General features: G+C 36.1%; 1 protein-coding gene across 1 annotated transcript in view; it reads right to left on the reverse strand.

Annotated features, from left to right (window-relative positions):
* Window positions 1-20818, reverse strand: part of cadm2a (cell adhesion molecule 2a) — a 332853-nt gene that overhangs the window by 179408 nt on the left and 132627 nt on the right.

Genomic DNA, 20818 nt, shown 5'->3' on the forward strand with positions numbered 1-20818 from the left:
AGCTATGAAAGATATAAAAGATGCCCGCAATCTACACAGCTTTGTAACTCAAACAATTGGACTTTGTATCTCCTCAAAATAACTGATGGTTAAAAAAAGGACAAAATGTAATTTTCCGGCAGCTGGTGCACAAATACCGTAAAATAACAGTTTAAGGTCAAATTACAACCGTTCACATTTTTCTTGTAAATTTGCATTTTTTTTCTGTAATTTGACGCGGTTTTACCAAATTAAAACAATAAATGAAAAATATTTTCTGTAACATCACAGTAACATTAAAAAAATGTTTTAAGTGAACCATCTGTGTGTGTCTGAGTTTGTGTAAGGGTTTACAGTATATTTTTGGTAGAGCTGAAGACAGAAAATTTCTGCACGAAAACAGTGACTGTCTATGAGATATAGTTGCTAATGTAGTAAACAAACCTGTTTGTAAAATGGAAACAAACAGAGGGCAAAGCTAATAAAATAAAGCTTTTCATTTAATTTCTGTAGACCTTCAGCCCAGAGACAGCAAATACACGCATGCATTCACACACAAAGCTTTATGCTCTCCTGGTTTTTAAGGAGGGCAGGTGCTGGTGGCGATATCATGGCAGCATTGGCCATAAGAGAGAGGCTTAGGGTGTCCATAATCGGATGGATAAGGGTGACAAGGATTTGAGAGCTTGCCATAAAGTTACAAACTCTGCCAAGGATCTGCATGACACCTGGTCCACTAACAGTCCAGACCAGAATACAGGGCCCAGAGCCCTGACACAACAAATACTTCAGCTATGACAAATGCTATGCTTCAACCTCCTAAACATTTTTATCATTTGATAACACCGAACAAATATATATTTTATTTAAATTATTTATTAAGAAATATACAAAAACCGCTAAGGAGAGACAAACATCTATTTATTTATATTTTCCTTTTCTGATGGGTTTGTCACAGAAACAAACTGTGCAGAACGATGGCCTTTTCTCTCTTTATCCCCACCAAGAACCCTGTCCTGTCAATGCTGCAGAGCTGAGGAAAAAAGAGATTTAATGTAGCATAAACTGTTTTATGTGCTCTCGTTTCTGTCCGGCGCTTTCTGCAAAACTGACAAAACCAATCTACAAACCCCTTTTATATGAATGAGCTACATTAGTTCTGATCACAGTCCTGCAGTAACATAACCATCCCACAAACTCTCAAACAAAGCGCGTTAGCTCCTTGTATACAGATTCGTAACAGTATACCTGCAAGTTGGGTCTGTTCTGAATAAATATGAATTAGACTTCAAGGGACCCCTTCTTTCAGGACATCACTGAACACACAAACTCTCTCTTCAAAATGCTACAGATATTTCTAAGAACAGTGATTGTTCTTTGCATGTTCATGTTGATGGTGCACAATATGGTCAATTGAATGGAAATATAGAGGAAAACAAGAAAAAAACAAGACTGGATATTCTCTTTTTATGTTAATCTGACTTCAGATGTTGCTTCGCCAACATACAATCGAAACTACTTTTAAATCCCATGAGTTGTGATAGTCTTCCATATTCTGATGCAATTCCGAGTGAAACAGAATTTAGAATGAGACAAAATAGTGGGCGTGGCGTGAGTTTTAAACTGCAAATTGATTGGATGCATGAAACTGCCATAAGGATAGTCACCAGAAGGCAAAAGTCCATTTTGAGATTTTAACTGAGAATAATGAAGGCACATTCATTTTAAATAGAGAATGTCCCACACTGATAAACCATTTACAATAAACGCCACAATATTTCATGAAAAAAGAGGAATTGTAACTTTAATTTCACTGGGATTTTAAAACACTGCTCGAACACCAATCAACCTCTCATTTTTGGCTCTCTAAGGGGTCAAAGTTCAGGAAAGCAGTGCTGTTTTAGTGCTGACTGATTCTTTTTATTATTCCAAGCTTTGACTGCGGTATATAATTTCACATGCTAAGAATTCAGAAACTGACTGGTCATTTCTGTTATTAGACTGCTGTTTTCAGGTGTTGGAACTGTCAATTCGACTAATCACACATTGTGGAGAAATGACTTGTAATGTTCAACCGGTGGTCTTCAGAATTACACCCCTTATGGTCGGCGGTCAGCCCTAGAAATGAACTGCAATCACCACAATTACATACAAATGAAGCCATATAATCACCAAAGTTCCCCACTACAGTTTCCGTGTGTATTTTATGACTAACTTTTGTCTTCACATTGATTTTGCTGCTTGGCCTGACTGTTCATGATGTCTGAAGAAACTCTGGAATTCTCCGTTGAACTGGAAACCAGATCACCCTGACCCGAACCTTTCAACTCGGGATCCATGTGTAACACTTGCTTTTTTCATCTTTGGCCCTATAACTCCTATTGGCAGAGCTATTACTTTCGGTTGGTCGTGCCAACAGCGGATTTTGGCTGCCACCAGACGTTTCATCAAGATCAACAGTGATCTTCCGAGAGGGCGAGGCTAAACTGCCCATTTCCCACCAAGAGTTGGCACCGGCGTCAATGCATTAGGCCTCTAACGGGCGGAACTAGCGCCAAGTGGAGTCTACTAGAGTCCAGGAATATAGAGTAAGTCCCAGAACACAGCACCTGCTGACCGCCGCATGGAGGCGCTGCGGGGCATGAGGTGACCTTTGAGGGAGGAGATCCATTACAACTGCTGATACATTACTACTAAGAGTAAGTGTAAAATCTAGTTGAAAATGTAAAAAAGCTAATTAATGTCTATTTTGAGTACAGTCAGGCACTTTATTACAATTTAATATTATTAGTATTTTAAGTATTCTTCTTAAGATCCTATTATATGTCACCAAGATTAAAAGAATGGTTCACCCAAAACTAGAAATTCTGTCATCATTTATTCATCATCATGTCGTTCAAAACCTCAAAACCTTACAAAAGAAGATATTTTGAGAAATGTCTGAGTGGTTTTATGGAGTGGAAGTCAATGGGTACCGCTGTTGTTCGGTTACCAACATTCTTCAAAATCTCCATTTGTGTTCTGCAGAAGAAAATAAAACAGGTTTGAAAGGCCAAGAGGTTGACTAAATGAAGACAGAATTTTCATTTTCGGTTGAACAATCACTTTAACAGACCTTCACAAACTGTATATTAGACTTGAAGTGCCCAGGAAGGGTTAACAGCATAGCTCCTGTAAGCCACTGTGAAATATCAAATCATCCCATCTGTGCTTTCTCTCTTAGCTCTCGATGCTGTGTCTCATTGATGTAATGGGGCCTCACATGAATACAAAGACATTTCTTATATTCAAGACATACTGTATTCATAACACACAGCATTTAACGTAAAAAAACATCGTAGCATTTCGAATGCATTCTCAAGGGTCGACTCATGAATCACTACTCGCAAATGATAAACAAAGATAAACCCTCATTTAGTCATTTACTTGAAGCTGCAAGAAGGAATAAAATAACATAACCCACAATGTGATAATTAGATAATTGCACTAAAAAACTAATTGAGATCGTTACATCTGTGAGCTATTTGGGTGTCCCAGACAACGTTCGCTTGAAGAGCGGAATAACGTAATGGCTTTAAATGACCCAGCTTAATAATAATTAAGGAGAAATGTCATTGTTCACATTTCATAAGGCAAAGGACACAAAGGAAACTGTACACAATGATTCCAGATAATAGCGTTAATAAAGGTTACATACAATCCACGATGACTCCGACTATCGTTTCCACCTAATTTCACAAGTTTACGATCCGAGTTCAGAGAGTAGAAAATATAAAGGTTTGTCCTTGAAAATCATAAAACGCATGTTAGGATACGCACACACTTCTTTACAACCAGATAAATACACTTTACGCAGTAATTACTATCCGTAATGGACCAAACTGTATTTATGATGATGGCACATTTAGCAATGATGCTGAAAGAACACAGAGCCCCGATCCCAAGCACATTAACATTGATAAATAAGTGCGATGCCTCCTCACAAAGTTCCCTAAATTATCCATCGAAACGTTTAGTTCGCCAACCAAAACAAAACAATTGTTCCCGTCAAAATCAGAAGACTGATGTTCCCTTCTTATCACGGGAAAAAATGAGGTCGCAGTATCCGAATTATATAAAAATTAAGCCGCGTAATTGATTCTCTTTCTGCCGCCACCTACTCGTTGGTAACAGAAAATTAATGGGTTTTGTGAACAAACACTGCAAATGAGGAATTACATAAAAGTTCCAGAACAACAAACAAACAGACTCGCTGGCGGACGGAAAACACAAATCTTTTTATTTATTAAAAGATTAGGAGCTGAAAGGAAGACTAGATTTATGTTGTATCGCCAGCATCGAACAACACTAAGCACACTTTGATTTCGGCAACTTGAATAGCTTGTGGGGAGAAAGGTCTTGTGTGTTCAAACATATTGCTTTTAATTGTATTGACTTTGGAGCTACTTTTCTATTATGGCCGTCTAATCTCTATATTCTATTAGTGCTGTGCGGTTGGGCTCGGTTGGGAGAGAGAGGATATTGCTTCACAGGTCCAAGCAAAACATGGCACATTAGAAGCAATCAAAGCAGCATTTCCATGAGATCTGTGGTTGCTGCGGATACATCTACAGCTGTTACATAAGAGCAATAGCGTTTAACAAACAAATATCCAGAAAGATATACACATCACACAAGACAGGCAGTTGTCGGAGAGAAAAGAAGAACTGAGATGGGGAATCCACGCCGGTCTTTTGTTGGATGTTGATTTTTACACAGGGCAGAGGGTGTGGCCAGGCACAGCTGTAAGCAAACTTTTTTACCTGTTCATGAAAAGTTCACTTCATATTGTCAGACAACACAGTCTCACTTGAATTTGTGATATTGCCAAGAACTGTAATCTATTGATTCGTGTTCATGGACACGAATTTTCCCCATTTTTCACGACTTTCAATCTAACGTATATTAATAGAAAGTATCTTTCAACGCAATCTGATGGGAATCCATATCTATTTTACGAGGTGGCTCATTCGTGTGAATTTCAACAATTTCTTTGTATGTTTTGTTATGATTTGTTTTTGCCCCTGTGACATAATGGTTTATTAATTTGTGGCTGTGATTTTAGGGTTTGGGGTGAAATAAGGTGTTGGTTAGCTACCTACTTAAATATGTAAAACTTCTTTCTACATCAGGTTATAAATACAAATGCATCCTATGTATTAAAAGTCGTGCTAACTGGCACAAAAGAAAATGGGAAATTTGTATCCATGAACAAGAATCAATAGATTCCAAATTTCCTGCCAATGCCATGGACTGCCGTGAGACTAGATCAATATATTACTACTCAAATCTCTGATGTCCCCACAGTGAAAGACAGTAATATATATGATTTTTTTCTGATGTACTGATAAAATAATACATAATGTAAAGAACATTATGTGAAATATAACCATGATTTCTTTAATACTGAGTATACAACCACGTCAAAGATTGAAATCATAGTAAAATGATTGACTGAAATCAAACTTCGATGCTCATTCTCTCATATTAAGATTGAGACTTGATTTTCACAAACAGGTCACATATCACATTAGGATGACTTTTAGTGGACAGAAAAGTGACAAGTGAGCTCATATACTCAAAAGTAACGATATAAACATACTGGAAATATGTTTATGATCGTTAACATTAGGTATATATAGACCGGTGTTTCCAGAACGGTTGGCTATGCCCCCAGTGGCCCATATAAATATAGCAGGAAGTGTGCCTTAAAAAACATTTGAAAATAATCTGTTTAAATTATAGTACATTTTATAGCATACAACTGGAATACTACAAACTGACAAACACTTAAAAAAGAGAAAGTGGTTGACAAGACTTTATTGTGTGAATATACTACAAAGAAAAATAAAGATGGGCCTTGAAGTTTAAAGTAAGTTTGTAGGGGTCTTCCCCCTCTGAAGTTTAAAAAGCTCTGATCTAGACATAAGAAACAGATTTGTTTTTTACTGCATGCAGTTGTATTTTCAGAGATATTTAAGTTCTAAATGATTTTGAATCATATCAGCTGAATCATAATTCAGGAAAGTAAACTGTAGCACAACAAGTTACGATAAACACCCCATTAAACATAATTGAAAACCGGTAATAAAAGCAATATATGTTTCTATGGTTTTCATCGAGTGCTTTAAAGCACTTTCTTCTACTGTTGTTTTGACTCACTTGAGAGCAAATCATATTTTATGACCAATTTAAGTGCAAATCCAAGCGAATCCACATTCTGCTTGAGCATTTATAAATATGTCCCAACACAACGCTGCCCAGAGGAACATACGGACAGTGCGGTGGGGATCTATTTACAGGGCACGATGCCAGGCTCGCCCACCACTGGGACACATGGAGCATTCAGATCTAATGGGACTCCATCCTTTGATATTACTTTTTCATGCGCTGAGGTTTCCATATGTCAATATGGATATAATGTGGTCATTCAGCACAGGTGGGTAAGCTGATCTCTGCTAATAGAGGGGCTTTCTGCATTCAAACATTATCTCTGGTCACACTATCCTATCCCGCTGTGAATTCGCGACTATGCTAATGTCTTCATAATGTTTCCGGACTGATTAATTGCACTGACACTGAAAGACAAAGACCCAGAGCAGAAACATCTAAACTTTCGCAATTGCCAAATCTAAATGAGTTTATGAAATACCAAATGGCAGAACGGCGGTGGCTTTTTCTCATCTCTTTGAAAAGGGCCCCTCAGCTCCATCACTTTCTGAAGCGGCTATTTCTCTGCCTATCTTCTCTTTGAGGAAGGGAAATTAGCCATAATGATTTACTCCTGTCATGTCTCCAGGGCTATTCTGCTTCTAATGGACTCATTTACCTTGTTTTAATCACAAATTTACAGCCTGGTCTCTCGAGTCCCCTGACGCACTCAAACTTCCACGGCTTTGATATTCTTCAGGATGAGAATGGAGGGGAAGGACAGTTCTCTCCTGTCGAGAGTTGGAGTCGGATCTACACCAACCTGTTTTCCATCTTTTCCGGTCTAAAATGAAAAAGGTGCCCTCACTGTTTCTCTATTTAGATCTAACAAAGATTAGCTATGACATCATTAACCGTGCATACAATCAGTGTAAGCTCAAATAAACCAAAAGCTCTTTGTAAGATTTTTAATTAACATGTAAATTTGTTTATTTGATACATATATAAAAATATATCACTACTTTAATCACTTTTCAATTTCATGTTGTTCTTTTTAAAAGCTCCCATGGTGAAACAAATAAATTCCTGAATGTACAATTTAAGACTGTTTTAAATATTATAACACAAGTATTTACATAAAGTATTCATAGTTAAAACATTTGTAACAAACAACAGGGATGTTTGTAATTATCAAGGTTATTATAGTTTACTAACAATTATATAATAATTCAAACATCTCAGAAATCAAAAAAAATATCGGCCTAAAAGAAACCAAAATTAGTAATGTTGGCTCAGCAATAAACTGAACTAAGTTCAGGTTGAGGCACTAAAATTATAAACTGAAAATAAATAAAAATAAAAATAAACTGAAACTGAAATAAAATACAAATAATAAAAAAACATATAGCAAAACGAACCATAAAACTAATACATAAATACAAACTAAAATAAACATTAAACTAATTAATAAGTAATACAACTAAAAACAAAACTATTACAATTATAATGTTATAAAAGTGCAGTTTCTCAAACTGCATTAAAACACAAATTCAAACTTAACTTATGCTTTAAAAGTATACCATGTAGTCTCTTCATTAATAAAAAAAATTATAATAAAAACACAAAAACTTTGAAAAAAGGATGCAAAATAATAATAAAAGCATGCAAAGTAGTTATAAAAGATTTTGTATAATTCCGTGTGTAAAACACTTTTGGATGAAACAGTTGCTATGTTGGTGGTACATTGGGGGTTAAAGATCTGGACTGTTACTGTAGCACAAAAATCATTTAAATGCATATAAGAGTTATATACTGTATAAACAGAACAACCCTAAATCTATATCGTTTTGCATTTCAGTCAGCTCCAGAAGTGCTTTCCTCTAAAGGGCTGTCAATTAGTGTATAAGTCACGTTGGCTTCAGATGAGTCTGCTAAATAGTAAATGAAACATCAGGAATTACTTACACACTTGTAAACATATGGCTGCAGTCACATTAGCACTGATGTTGGTGGAAGGCGGCTGCCTCTGCTGAATCACTAACACCGGTTATAGGCTTTAAGCTGCTTTTTAATATAAACAGTTTTGAATACAATAATGTATTTATTTAGCATTCTTTCTTTCCTTAAACTGTGTAAATACACAGAAATTGGAAGTCGGGGATGACACTTTAAATGGTACGCTTAAAAATGTCAATAACCATCTTTTATAGCATGACAGCAGTCCTACAGCCTGTTTCATTACTGTATCCAACATCTCAATGTCCGACATCAATATTTCAAACAATACAGCTATTAATTTCACAAGAGAGCCTGTAACTGTTCTCTGATCAAGGCTACCGGCTTCTTTCCCTGCGGTCTGACAGATACTGAACTCACATCCCAGCTTATAAAACAAAAACACAAGGATACATTGGAGCATAATTCTAATATAAAGCCACATCAGCAGAGGACTCAACGGCTCGATTTAACGGCACAAAGAGCAAGTACGACCCTCTGCCGACCGTTTTATGCAAGGATAAAGTAGGATTCATAAGAAAATAGTTGTTTATGTCTCTTCACACTGCTGAGTCATTTTGGTTGCCTGATCCGATCACATATTAGGCATCAAAATGATGGCTGAATAGAGGCGTAAAGGGATTTTCTGTTGAATCCCGGTTAAGCAGGGGATCATCGCGATACCCAAACAGCTCGTCAATGCAGGGCGGTGCGAAGACATTCTTCTTGGATCGTTCTGAGGATGTCTGGATGCGCATTTCTGTCTTTCTAGAGTCTGAGGCCGAAGACGCATTTTTTTAAGTTTTTTTCTAATAATGGTGTATGGTTTGTTGTCTCCCTGTCTAATGGCCGTGTCGATAAGCATGGAAATCAATGACTGCCTGCCAAGGATAACTACCACTATTAACTATAGAGAGAGAGAAAGAGAGAGAATTTTTCTATCTGGGCAAAATATAGAAATGTTAACAGCCACGATTTCCTTCCCCGGTCCCTTCATGACCGTTTTTCTCGCAAAGCAAAACCGTATTTAAACCAGATTGCAGACTTGGTTTGAGACAAATCAGCTACTGCACATATGATTTTCCTCCCTGAAGAATGTAACTCCATTATATAGAAATAAATGTTCGAGGAGAGGAAAATAAAATAGCACCACACAGTATGTTTACAAATCAAGCGTGTCATCAAACACTCCATAATCTCATCCAATCAGCAATGTGGATGTGCTTTATGACTTCTGATTGTAATTTTACTCGTATTTCAGCGAATGATTCACAATCTATGATAATGAGACCCCACAGTCTGCCTCCTAAAGCGTTTCATTCATCTGTCGAGACAGCAGCCAATGCAGCAGCGTTTATGTTCATTGTGATAAAATGCAAACACACGGCATTTTGTATTCAAAACAATTTCTTACAGTACGTCATTATGCATCTTTATGCTTCTTGACTACACAAAAGGAATACTAATTTCTCCTGCTTTCTACTCAAACAAGAAAACAAAATCATATCATCGTTTTGTTTTCTTTAACGTGCACATGCACACCACTCCTCCCTGCATAAACATATTTGGAGTCGCATTTTATAAGAAACACAAAGTGCAAAAGAGGAAAGCTTATTTTCTGCTTGAAATCCAACCGCTCTATCTGCCTTCACACTGGGATAAACCAAAAGCACGCTGTGGAAAATGACTTCCCAGCGTCCTCTTCTCAGACCACCTGCTGACATCTCATATGTTTTTGTAGAAAGGAAAAAAATGCACTTTGAGGGGAACAACCACTTATCCATCCCCGCCTTTATAAATGATTGAGTAAGCACTTTAATGCAGACGTACCAATATGTCAGGCCGGATCTGGTCATCGCTGTGAAAATTCCACTATGAGGTTTGACAGGCGGAGCAAGTGCCCGTTCGGTACTCGGATGGCGATAGCACACAGACTTGGAATGAACTGCTGGAAAATCTGCTCTCGGTTTGTGGTTTTGGACGTGTTTTACGTCTGTGGTGCACCAGGGTTAAATTGCAGCATCTTGAAATAGAGGGTCTATGTTTTAGACTTCTCTCTGCTGACTTTCAGCCTATATAATCATATGCTGTGGCTTTGAGATGGACAAAGATACGATTGTTTATGGAACAAAGTTTGGTCAAAGTAAACCAGAGTTCTGTTTTGAAGAATGTAGCATGAGTTGGACGGGTTGAAAAACCGAAAATGTATTTTGGGCTTTAAAGCTGAGGTGGGGTGAAGTTGTTGATCATCTGAAGAAAAGGAACAAAGCTGCTTTTAAGCAAACAGGATCTGAACACTCTTATCAATAAAGGTGCTTAAAGGTTCTTCACAGCGATGTCATAGAAGAACCATTTTTGGTTCCACAAAGAAGCATTCAGTCAAAGGTTCTTTCAAGAAGCATATCTTTCTTACGTTTTTATAACCTGAAGGACCCTTTGCGAAACAGAGATTCTTCAAATGCTAAAGCTTCTTTATGGCACCAATTTGACAAAAAAATCGGTTCTTCTATAGCATCTTGAAGCACCTTTATTTTTAAGAGTGTACTTCTTCGTTCAAAGTCCTCAAACTCACACATCTGTGCTATACTGACATCAAACCCACCACTTCTAGCATGATTATTTTGTATCAAGATGCACATAGTAATGTTTTCTTTCGTAAAGTATGTTTTTTTAAAACGATTTAAAGGACTAGTTCGCTTCAAAATAAGCCCCCATTGACTTTCCATTGTAATTTTTATTCCTACTATGGAAGTCAATGGCGGCTTATTTAAAAGTGAACTACTCCTTTAAATATCCTAGTTCAACTAAGGCCTAGTCCTGGTTTAAGATAATTCCTCCAATTTAAATATACACTGTAAACCCAAATGTTCGAAATAATCAAAATGATTAAGTAATGTAAACTTAATTTTATAAAAAGTTGTATGTAAAAAGTATATTTTAAGTTCCTGAAACACTTCTTTACTTTCGAGTAATAATGATAATTTTTGATTAACTTTAAGTTTTTACTAACTCAAAACATTAATTTACTCCTAATTCAATTTACTTAATTAAAACAAGTCAATTCAACACAATTGGTCAAGAAGGATTTCCAATTCCCAGCATGCTTTGCGTCAGACTGCATGAGGAGAGTAAATGTTAAAAATAAGATTTATTTACATGTTTGTAGTAAAGTTAAAGACTTGTTTGTATTTAATGTTTATTTCTCTTAGATACTTAGAAGATTTTGATATATTTTTCAATTTTGTGGTTACCATTGTTTACAAGAGTGGTGCATGTGTACAACCTAAATTTGACCTTTAATGTGTTGTGTTACCAGTGAGCAGGAACTGTGTTAATGCCAGTTCTGAGATCAGTCTCTTCTTGCTCATTTTGGGTTGCATATGTTGCAGTGTTTGATTTATGCATATTAAGATTGAGAAATTGAAAGAATTTAGTTTAGTTAATTTAAAAATGCAAGTTGAAATGACAGCATGACAAGTAACAATATAACCGACGTAACTATAGTGCTGAAAATCGTTTCAATCTCAGCATTTAACAAGCTCACTTTACATGTTCATTAGCAATACATGTGGACTGAACGAAGCCCATTAACACCTCACTGTACTTCCTTGTCTTATTAAAGAAACTTAACAGCAAGACAATAATGGCACTACAACAGGGTTTTAATATGGCAGCTAATTAGTTCAGCGTGTCTTAAGATCTCTTCATTTCTCAACAAAACACGAGCCTTGATTCAGTTCAGTGCTACGGCTGACTGCTCCTCTATAATGAAACACGTAATACAGTTTCTGAGGTGACCTGTACTGTCATAAACACCTTTCATAAACCAGAGTTTGCCACTAGTGATGTCTTTATTGTTTTAGTTTACATTTGAAAGTAAATAGTTATGTTCTGCATTAAATCCTACATGGATACACATGTCCATATTAAAATGTAACAAAAGTATAGTTAATAACCGTTTTTTTACATAAATGTGTTTTTTTTAAATATAACTTATATAATCAGTCTACTTCACTTTGTAAGACGTTTTCTTATCTGAACATAAACGTCATGTGCCCCAAACGTAACATCCTGTAGACCTCTGCAAAGAATCTATAACTGTCGAGTAGTTTTAATTAAATGTTATACAATCTATATACATTTAAATTTAAATTAAATTGTTATATCATAACCGAAAGTACTTCTGGCCAGGCGTGTGCCCGCCTATAACATGCCATAGATTATCACAACCATTGTTATTTTCTTCTCTTTTATTTCTTATTGTCTCTATTTCTTCGATACAACGCAAGGATCCCTGATTGTTTTGACTGCACAGTGAATGGCAGTGAATATCCTAGGCGCAAATTTCTCGGCAATAACAGTACTGCTTAATCCGGCCCTGCTGCTTTTCCTGACAGTCTGAGCAAATCCTGAAAAAAAGTGTTAAAAATACAATTCAGTCCAAGACTGGAGCTAAATTTAGTCTATGAATCATCCCAGAATACAGAGAGGAATTGCACAGCAGTTCCAGTCAATTACGTAGTAGACTTTGGTACAACCAACAAAGCTCACTTAAAACAAAGACTAGCGCCTTTACAGAAGACCCCCCCTAATATCCGATTCACCTGCTTGATAAGCTTCAATGTGGTGTTTGTGTGGAAAAGGCCACTTCCAGGTGTCGATTTTAACCTATCTTTATAGGGTCGATGTCACAGGCCAGCAGCCTGTGCGATGAAGGCAGACATAGATCACGGAAAGATGATTAAACATGGATTAGCTGAACTGTCACGCTGGACTGGCTCATATCTCACACTGAGAAGATGAGAGGTATGAGAGAGAGAGAGAGAGAGAGAGAGAGAGAAGAGCGGTCGGTAGTGAAGCTCAGTTCTGTTATAATTTTCAAAACCATTTTCGCACCTTCTGTGGGACACAGAAGATATTTTGAGAAATGTCTCAGTGGTTTTGTGTCCAATCAATGCAAGTCAATGTTGTTTGGTTACCAACATTCTTCAAAATATCTTCATTTGTGTCGGGAGAGGAAAGAAATGTATGACATAAGGGTGAGTAAATTATGAGAGATTTTGGTAAAACTTTCCTAGAAGCATTTATGTATAATGCATTATAAAGAATAATTAAGGGGTAAAATGCATTATAATTCTTCATAATGTGTGTTGCAATGCATTATATGTAGTTGTGAAGAATTATAACCAATTTAAAATGTGTAGTGTAACAATGAATTGCTAAGTGTTATAATGTATTAACTGAAATAACAATTATTTATAAGACATTAGAATGCTTTAAAAGGTGGATTACAATGCTTTAAAACTACTTTTATAATGCATTATACATACATGCTTTAAGGAAAGTGTTACCGAGATTTTTCATTTTTGTGTGAACTCTCCCTTTAAGAACCAGTTGCCGTTCTGGTTCAAATGAAGGCTGAAGATGAACAGCCAAATTGGGTCTTTGTTTGTTCATAATAAACATAATCAGCATATCTGAGCAATGAGTCAACAAGCGGCTGCTCGGATCGAGCCTGAGGGATGTTAGAGAGAAGACGAGGGAGGTAACCTAAAGACTCTGTGGCGTACAGCACCAGCGATGTGAAACCATTTCAGAAGTAAATGGCTCTCAATTACGCTGTTCACACCTGCTGCTAACATCCGTCTCGGATGATGTGATCACAAGTGGCCGTGCGAGAGAGATCATTTTCACATCATGACAAAAGGCAAAAATGACAACATTTGGCACATTGTTATCACATACAAAACATTCGTACTCTCAGCCCAAAAACATTGTTCAATGAGGAGTGCTCTAAGCTATTTTTGTCCTTCATTTCCTTCCCTATTTGCCTAATTCTCATTTATAAAATTGTAACAGCTGCTTTGAAACTATTTCAACCAAAGTGCTCTTATCTATACTTGCATTTAGCATTAACATAAACTTTGAAAGGTAAGTGCATCAAAAGTGTGCTCCTTCCAAAAAATCAAAACCTAATATCATTTTAAAAGAAAAAATAGATTAATTTAGAGGGTTGAAACATGTTCAATGGTCTAAAAAGCTGATATACAGGTACAGGACAATAAACAGAAAAAACAGTCAAAAAAAAAAATCTGAGCCCAATGACAATTTTTGTCATTTTTGGATGATCTTTTGACAGAAATGCAATATAATATAAATTACTATGTGTTCAGATGTGTATAAAGAGCTTACATAATGAAGCGTTATGTTTTCGTTACCTTAGAAAGAGCTATTTCAATCTACATACACTGCGGGTCATGTAATTCGCCATGTTATGTCATGTGCTGCAGTGCTTCGAAAAGTTGCTATACGCAACCTCACAACTAGATGTCGCTAGATTTTACTGATAGGGCCTTTAAGGGTTGTTCATTAGAAACGTGGTCGAGCAATACGAATATACTATACAATATTGTGGCAAAGCTGCAGGCCTTGTTTTAATTTAGTCTTTTGTTATAATGGGTGTGTAATTATGAGAATTAGTATGAGATCAGAGTGGTTGAGCTCAGCAAGGGCATGAAGAGGACACACCTCTCGATTTTCCCTCTCTGACGCATCTACATGGAGGACCATTATCTCCATTATGAACATTAGGCTGTGGGCTGGAGCACTGTCGCCCATATGCATGAATCCTTACACCATAATAATCCTCACACATGCATACGAGTGCTTTAGAAGTACCTCTTTTTCACCACCTCACTCTCTGCTCCTTGGTACAGACATATAGGGTACTTTACAATTTCTGGTTCAGTCTCTTATCCAATTATTTATGTTTATTTGTATTATTAGCTTATTTTATTTGTATTATTACCAAATAAATAAAACATCTAAATAAAAACAAACGTTAACATTGTTGGTCGTGCCAGAATTCAGTCCACATACTTTAACATTTAGTAAAGCCTTTGATATCTTCGTAACATGTAACAAAGTCTTTTGGGTTTGTACAGTGGTTATAAAAGGTACTTGGACAATTAACAAATGAGTGTTATTAAATGATTTAATAATATCAAGCCATGCTTTTTGGCACATATCAGAAATATATTTACAGCAGTGTATTTCAACAATAGTTTCGATGTTGGACCAAAAACAGTTGGCTGGCACAAATGAACCCTGTCATCGTTTAAAGTGTTTTTTGTTTTTTTTGTGGCTCATCTCACACGTCTTCTTGCTCACACAGTGTTATAAAATACGACCTTGTCTGGTTGCTCTCATAAAACTTCCAATTGTTGATAATTGAACATCACACCCTATATGTCCTAATGGACATATAGACTTGGACAAGTAAGGTGTTTGTTTACTTTGTCCAACTTTTTTGGAATGCTCTCTAATCTTCATTTTCACAGCTATATTTAAGATTCACAATTTGAGTCCAATAATAGGGATTATATAATATAATATAATATAAATAAAAATATTTATGTACAGTAGAGAGCTGACAAGAAAGCTCCAAATATATTTAAACAAAACTATATTTAAAAAGCAATGCTGATAGTAATAATAATAATAATGTTATTGTTGTTTGCCATTATCTATATTTAGTAATAATAATAATTTATAATAATTTATTACTTACAATTATTATTATCGCTGTTGTTGTTAGCCATTATCAATCTATTATCTATAACTTCATTAACTACATACATTTTCTATAAATATATTTCTATAATAGATAATATTCTATTTAAACGTGTCTATCAAATACATGTAAAGACAAATACATTTACAGAATTAAGGATACTGCACTTATTAAGGTGACTATAAAACAAGACTAAACTATTTAAGAAAGTTTGTTTTTTAAGTGACATGCATCGAAAGCAATCCCTCTTCTATCCCTTTCTTTACTGTCAAACAGCCAGACGTATGCCATCATGATGTAAACACGTTAACATCATCATCTAAATCGACTGTGCACTTTAGTTCATGAAATAAACATTCTTTTCCATTTCCAAACTCTCAGAGTTCGGATGTTTATCAATAATACATCTTTCTCTTTCCCTCCTCTCCGATCTCACAGCCGATACACTCGAGACCCAGCGAGATCAGCCGGGTCAGCGTTCTTATCTCCAGCCCTTTTCATTTTTACCTCTATATTAAGCTCTAATCTTTAGCAGAAAACCAGATCGCATTGCCCGCTACAACCCTATGCCTTTCTTTCCGTGTTCCGCCCACAGAATACAAGCAAGGTCTTCCTGAATGACAAGACCTTCAGGGTTTCCCTGGAAAGTTCGAAAACCATGTGTATCATAAAAAGAAAACATCCATTGGAAGAGTGCATGAGTGAGATTTGCAAGGCTTGCAAAAACTACCCACTGAGGGTGTCTGGTGTTGATGTGTTAAAACAGAGCTGTACATTTATGCATATGAATTTATCTAATGAGAATTTCAGCACGTTTATAAATAATAATAATATTTGTAATATTATTGTTATTATTATTTTAATGGTTATAACATTTACAATAACAATAATAAAGTTAGTTTTATATAGTGCCTTTAAAACACCTTTTTAAGAAACGTAGGTAACATTTCAGTATAGGGGGAAATCCTCACTATTAAGTCCTTGTTATTAGCATGCCTATTGTTTAAATATTGGCTGTTTATTAGCACTTATAAAGCACATATTCTGGACGACCAACCCTAATCCTAAACCAATACCTAAACCTAACAACTACCTTACTAACTATTAATAAGAAAATAATTAAGAGTTTACTGGGGGAAAAGTTGTACTTAATGGTTTGTTAATAGCAAGAGTTGCCACCTATACTGAAGTGTGACCAAAACATAGGAAACCATTCGAAAATATAATATAAATAATAATAGAAAAAAAAGTATATTTACATATCATATATTACATATATTTACACACATAATTTAAAGAAATATGTATATTAAAAACATATATATATTTCTGTAATACTGACTAATATTGTCAGGTGAAAGATTGAAATCAGCTTCTGGGTCTGGTTCCTTTTCGGGCAAAATATTAAAACTTAGTATCAATAAAATCACTAATTTCAGTATTTACCATATTATAAGTGAAAATGTGTTGTGATATATTCTATCATTTACAACAAAACACACATAATACCTATTCTCAAGGTTTAATGGCTGTGACTACAAGGATCCTACTAATTTTATAATCAGATTATGTGACATTAGAATGTATTTTATTTCCAATAGAATGTATTTCACAGACAGGGTCACAAATGTGACAATTTGTTATTGCAATTACATCCTAACATTATGGACTGTAATATTAGTTAGACTGATTTGCTGAAAGGCAGGTATCTGAGTGCTAGGAACAGTAGGAAATAATCAGAAGAATGAATTTGATACAAGCCAGACTGAAACTCACACTGCCCGTATGAGTCTGACCATGCAGTGTATCAGTAAACATGTAGTTACACAGCAGGTCGCATCTGAGACTCAAAATGTTTTTAAAGTTAACTGGAATAGCGTTCAAAACCTATTTGCACAAAAGCAAAGGTACCATAAAGGTGAAACCACACTTTTACATTTGGTTTCATCACATATGTTACAGTCTGGTGTAAGAATATCAACAAATGTTCCTCTCCCACCTCTCCGACTACTTCTTCACCCCTTTTCTGTCAATAGAGGTGTGTTAAAAAGAAAAACACAGAGTTGCCACTGGCTGAATTACATTATTGACTCCATGTGGCAGTGCAAAATGTCCGAGGAGTGAAAACGACTGCTGTTTGGCAACGATCAGAGGCTTGTTCTGCCCGAATCAAACGCCTATCGATTCGTCTTTCCGTATTCGCTTGCCAGAATCACCTTCGGGCGTTGCTCCTGGGGACGCGGCGCCTCTCAGACGAGGCTGATCCCAACAAACAAACAATCGTTTAACAGATAATCCCCACATCGGCTGCAAACCCTTTGCAATTCCGAAGTAAATACCAGTCGAATCAGGGTGGTGATATAAAACTGAATTCTTATCTGCCTCGTCTTATTACTTCGTCAGCTCGGTTAATGACTAAATTAGCCCAGCTATGAACCCAGATTGAAGGCTCACTTTGTAAAGCTCTCTGGGTGTGTTTGTCCCCCTTGAGAATCGGCTGTAGATCTTATTTTCCCCTAATGAAGATGTAATTCTGGCACTTGGCTGATGCTGGTGCGTGGAGACCGGGCTGATCCACTTCCCAAGCGGTGGCCAGGTCTTGTCAGATAATCTACAGCTCCTCGCTGACCGCAAACGATTCTATTCCAACATCTGGGTCCCGCTGGGAGTTTAATTCATTAGTGTTCACCAAGTGCTAGTTCCAGAAAGGCGACACACAATCAACCTTATGAGGACCTTGCGAGGGGATTACGAGAGCTTCTATAACTCACCAAATCGCATTTGCTGAAATAAAAACTGAGTGAAAGTAGCTATATGTGAGTGAAATGTTTCAGGTTCAATACAAACTAAATTCAATTCAACACTTCTCTTATTTGCACTTAAGCATGACCGCATAGTGCTAGTGCCGTGCTCCATATGAGCTAAAGAATTGAGATACAACAACAATAATAATAATAAAATAATAATAACAGCTATTTTTAATATTCATTATCATCACAATCGTTAAAATTAATATTAAAATGTAGTATTCATTATTATTACAATTAATAAAAAATTCAGAAAAAATGAAGGTTAACTTTTATTCTTATTATTATACAATACCGAATGAGTATTATTATTATCATTATAGCTGCTTTTACTTATTAATGAAAAAAAATGAATTATTGATATTATTATTATCATAGCTGTTTTTTATTACTTATTAATGACAAATTATTCTTTATTGACTAAGGTCATCTTTAAAATGAATATTAAATTCTATCAATACAACCCCTAAATTTTTTAAATTTAAATCAATTTGAAATTTCAGTAACCTCATTAGACTGTGCAATATAAAATAATGCATACAAAGGATGACACTTGCAACACTTGTGACCATATATCTGAAATATTGTGGATGTACACAATGTAGGCCGTATACTTTTACTTTAATTGCCTTCCTGAAACCATGTATTGGCTAATTTGTATAGAACCGAAAACATTCCCCCGGCTTTTTTCCAGCAGCAGTTATACCGTATACTCTTCAAGAACGACTCAACATCATGAACAAAACTGAATGCAGCCCACATACAGTACCGAGGCCTGACTAATGAATACACATACAGCCAAATGCCACACTTCGCCATCAAACGCCCCTGCTAGTGCTCAATAACACCTGGGTTTACATAATCAGCCACGGATCCATACGTCTAAAACACTTTTGACTTTTCTTTGTCAATTTATACCATTCTGCGACAGAATCAAAGTGTGGCTCGCTAAAGTCTCATCAATGTAAATGTATCTGCTCAGGGTCAGCCACAAGGATTCTCTGTAATTGGTACAATTGAACAGAAGGCCGTGTCAGGCAACTGAGGCTTTATTTCCATAGAGACAGCTCATCTGTTGCTATAGTTTCAACACCATGCCATATCTTAAGGATGAGGAGGAAAATACAAGTATTGTCCCTGAGGATGTCTCCTGTAAGAGATGAAAAAGCAAATATGTTTGCTCTGTTGGAGTCAGTGAGGACGCTTATAAAAGTCAGAGGATTCAAAAGACGAACGAATGAAAAGATGAACACTTTGATAAGCCGACGCAACACCTTTTCAGGACGCAGTCCGTTTTTTTTCTCCTTCAAAGTGTTGTTTCTCTAGACTCCGCTAAGCAAAGCTAACACCTGTGAGTGTGGAACGAAAAAAGAGATTTGATAAGAACAGTTGATCAATTTAGATTTATATAATATAATTTTAAATTTATAAAACCGTTAACCACAAAAATAAGATATTTGGACTTATTATGTGTCGCTCCACGCCTGTATATTCAATTCAGAAATGAGGATCTTTGATATTCAGGTTTGCCGGGCACTCGGCTATCTCGTACAAAGTCAAAACCATCTCACTTGCTGTTCAACATCACATTGATGTTGTCCAACAAATATGAGAATGACCGACACACTTTTAAAGAAAGCACTAAAACACTGTTAATGAGAAAGTAGCACATAGCCTGAAAATGTCGAGCTATTTTAAGATCTCAGACGGTGACCTTGCCTTGATACTATTGGATGTAATTGCATTTGAGCTTTGTAAAGGAAATTGAAACAGATCTCTGTTGATGTTTAGACGACTCGGTGAAGTCTCATTACATGGCTATTATAATTCATAAGGCGACTGGGCTTAGAAGAGTATTTGAGAGATTAGTTAATGACACACGGCACTTCGGACCTCGCTGATCCGTAATAAACTGACTGAATGGAAATGTGAGGCAATTAATAACGTTCATGTGCTCATTTCCCATGAGTTCCCTCTAGCCAATGCCTGTATGGATACATTGCCTTTGGATATAATAAATAGCGGAGTTAAACATCGCCTGAACAAAGCAATACATTTTAATGAGTGTAACAATGTATAGAGTGTTTATATACATCAACATAAACCCTAAGCCCCACCTCCTTGCCTACTCATGACTACTCGTGAACATTATAGAACATCCCATTGGAGAGATATTGAGATTTTGGTGAACGCTTCAGATTTCAGTTATAGCAGTTTAACTGCAGTTTGTCTTTTTGTCAATTTGTTAAATCGCGCAGTAACATGATTAAAAACT

This window comes from Triplophysa dalaica, chromosome 22 (assembly GCF_015846415.1).
Source record: "Triplophysa dalaica isolate WHDGS20190420 chromosome 22, ASM1584641v1, whole genome shotgun sequence".
NCBI classification, from domain to species: domain Eukaryota; kingdom Metazoa; phylum Chordata; class Actinopteri; order Cypriniformes; family Nemacheilidae; genus Triplophysa; species Triplophysa dalaica.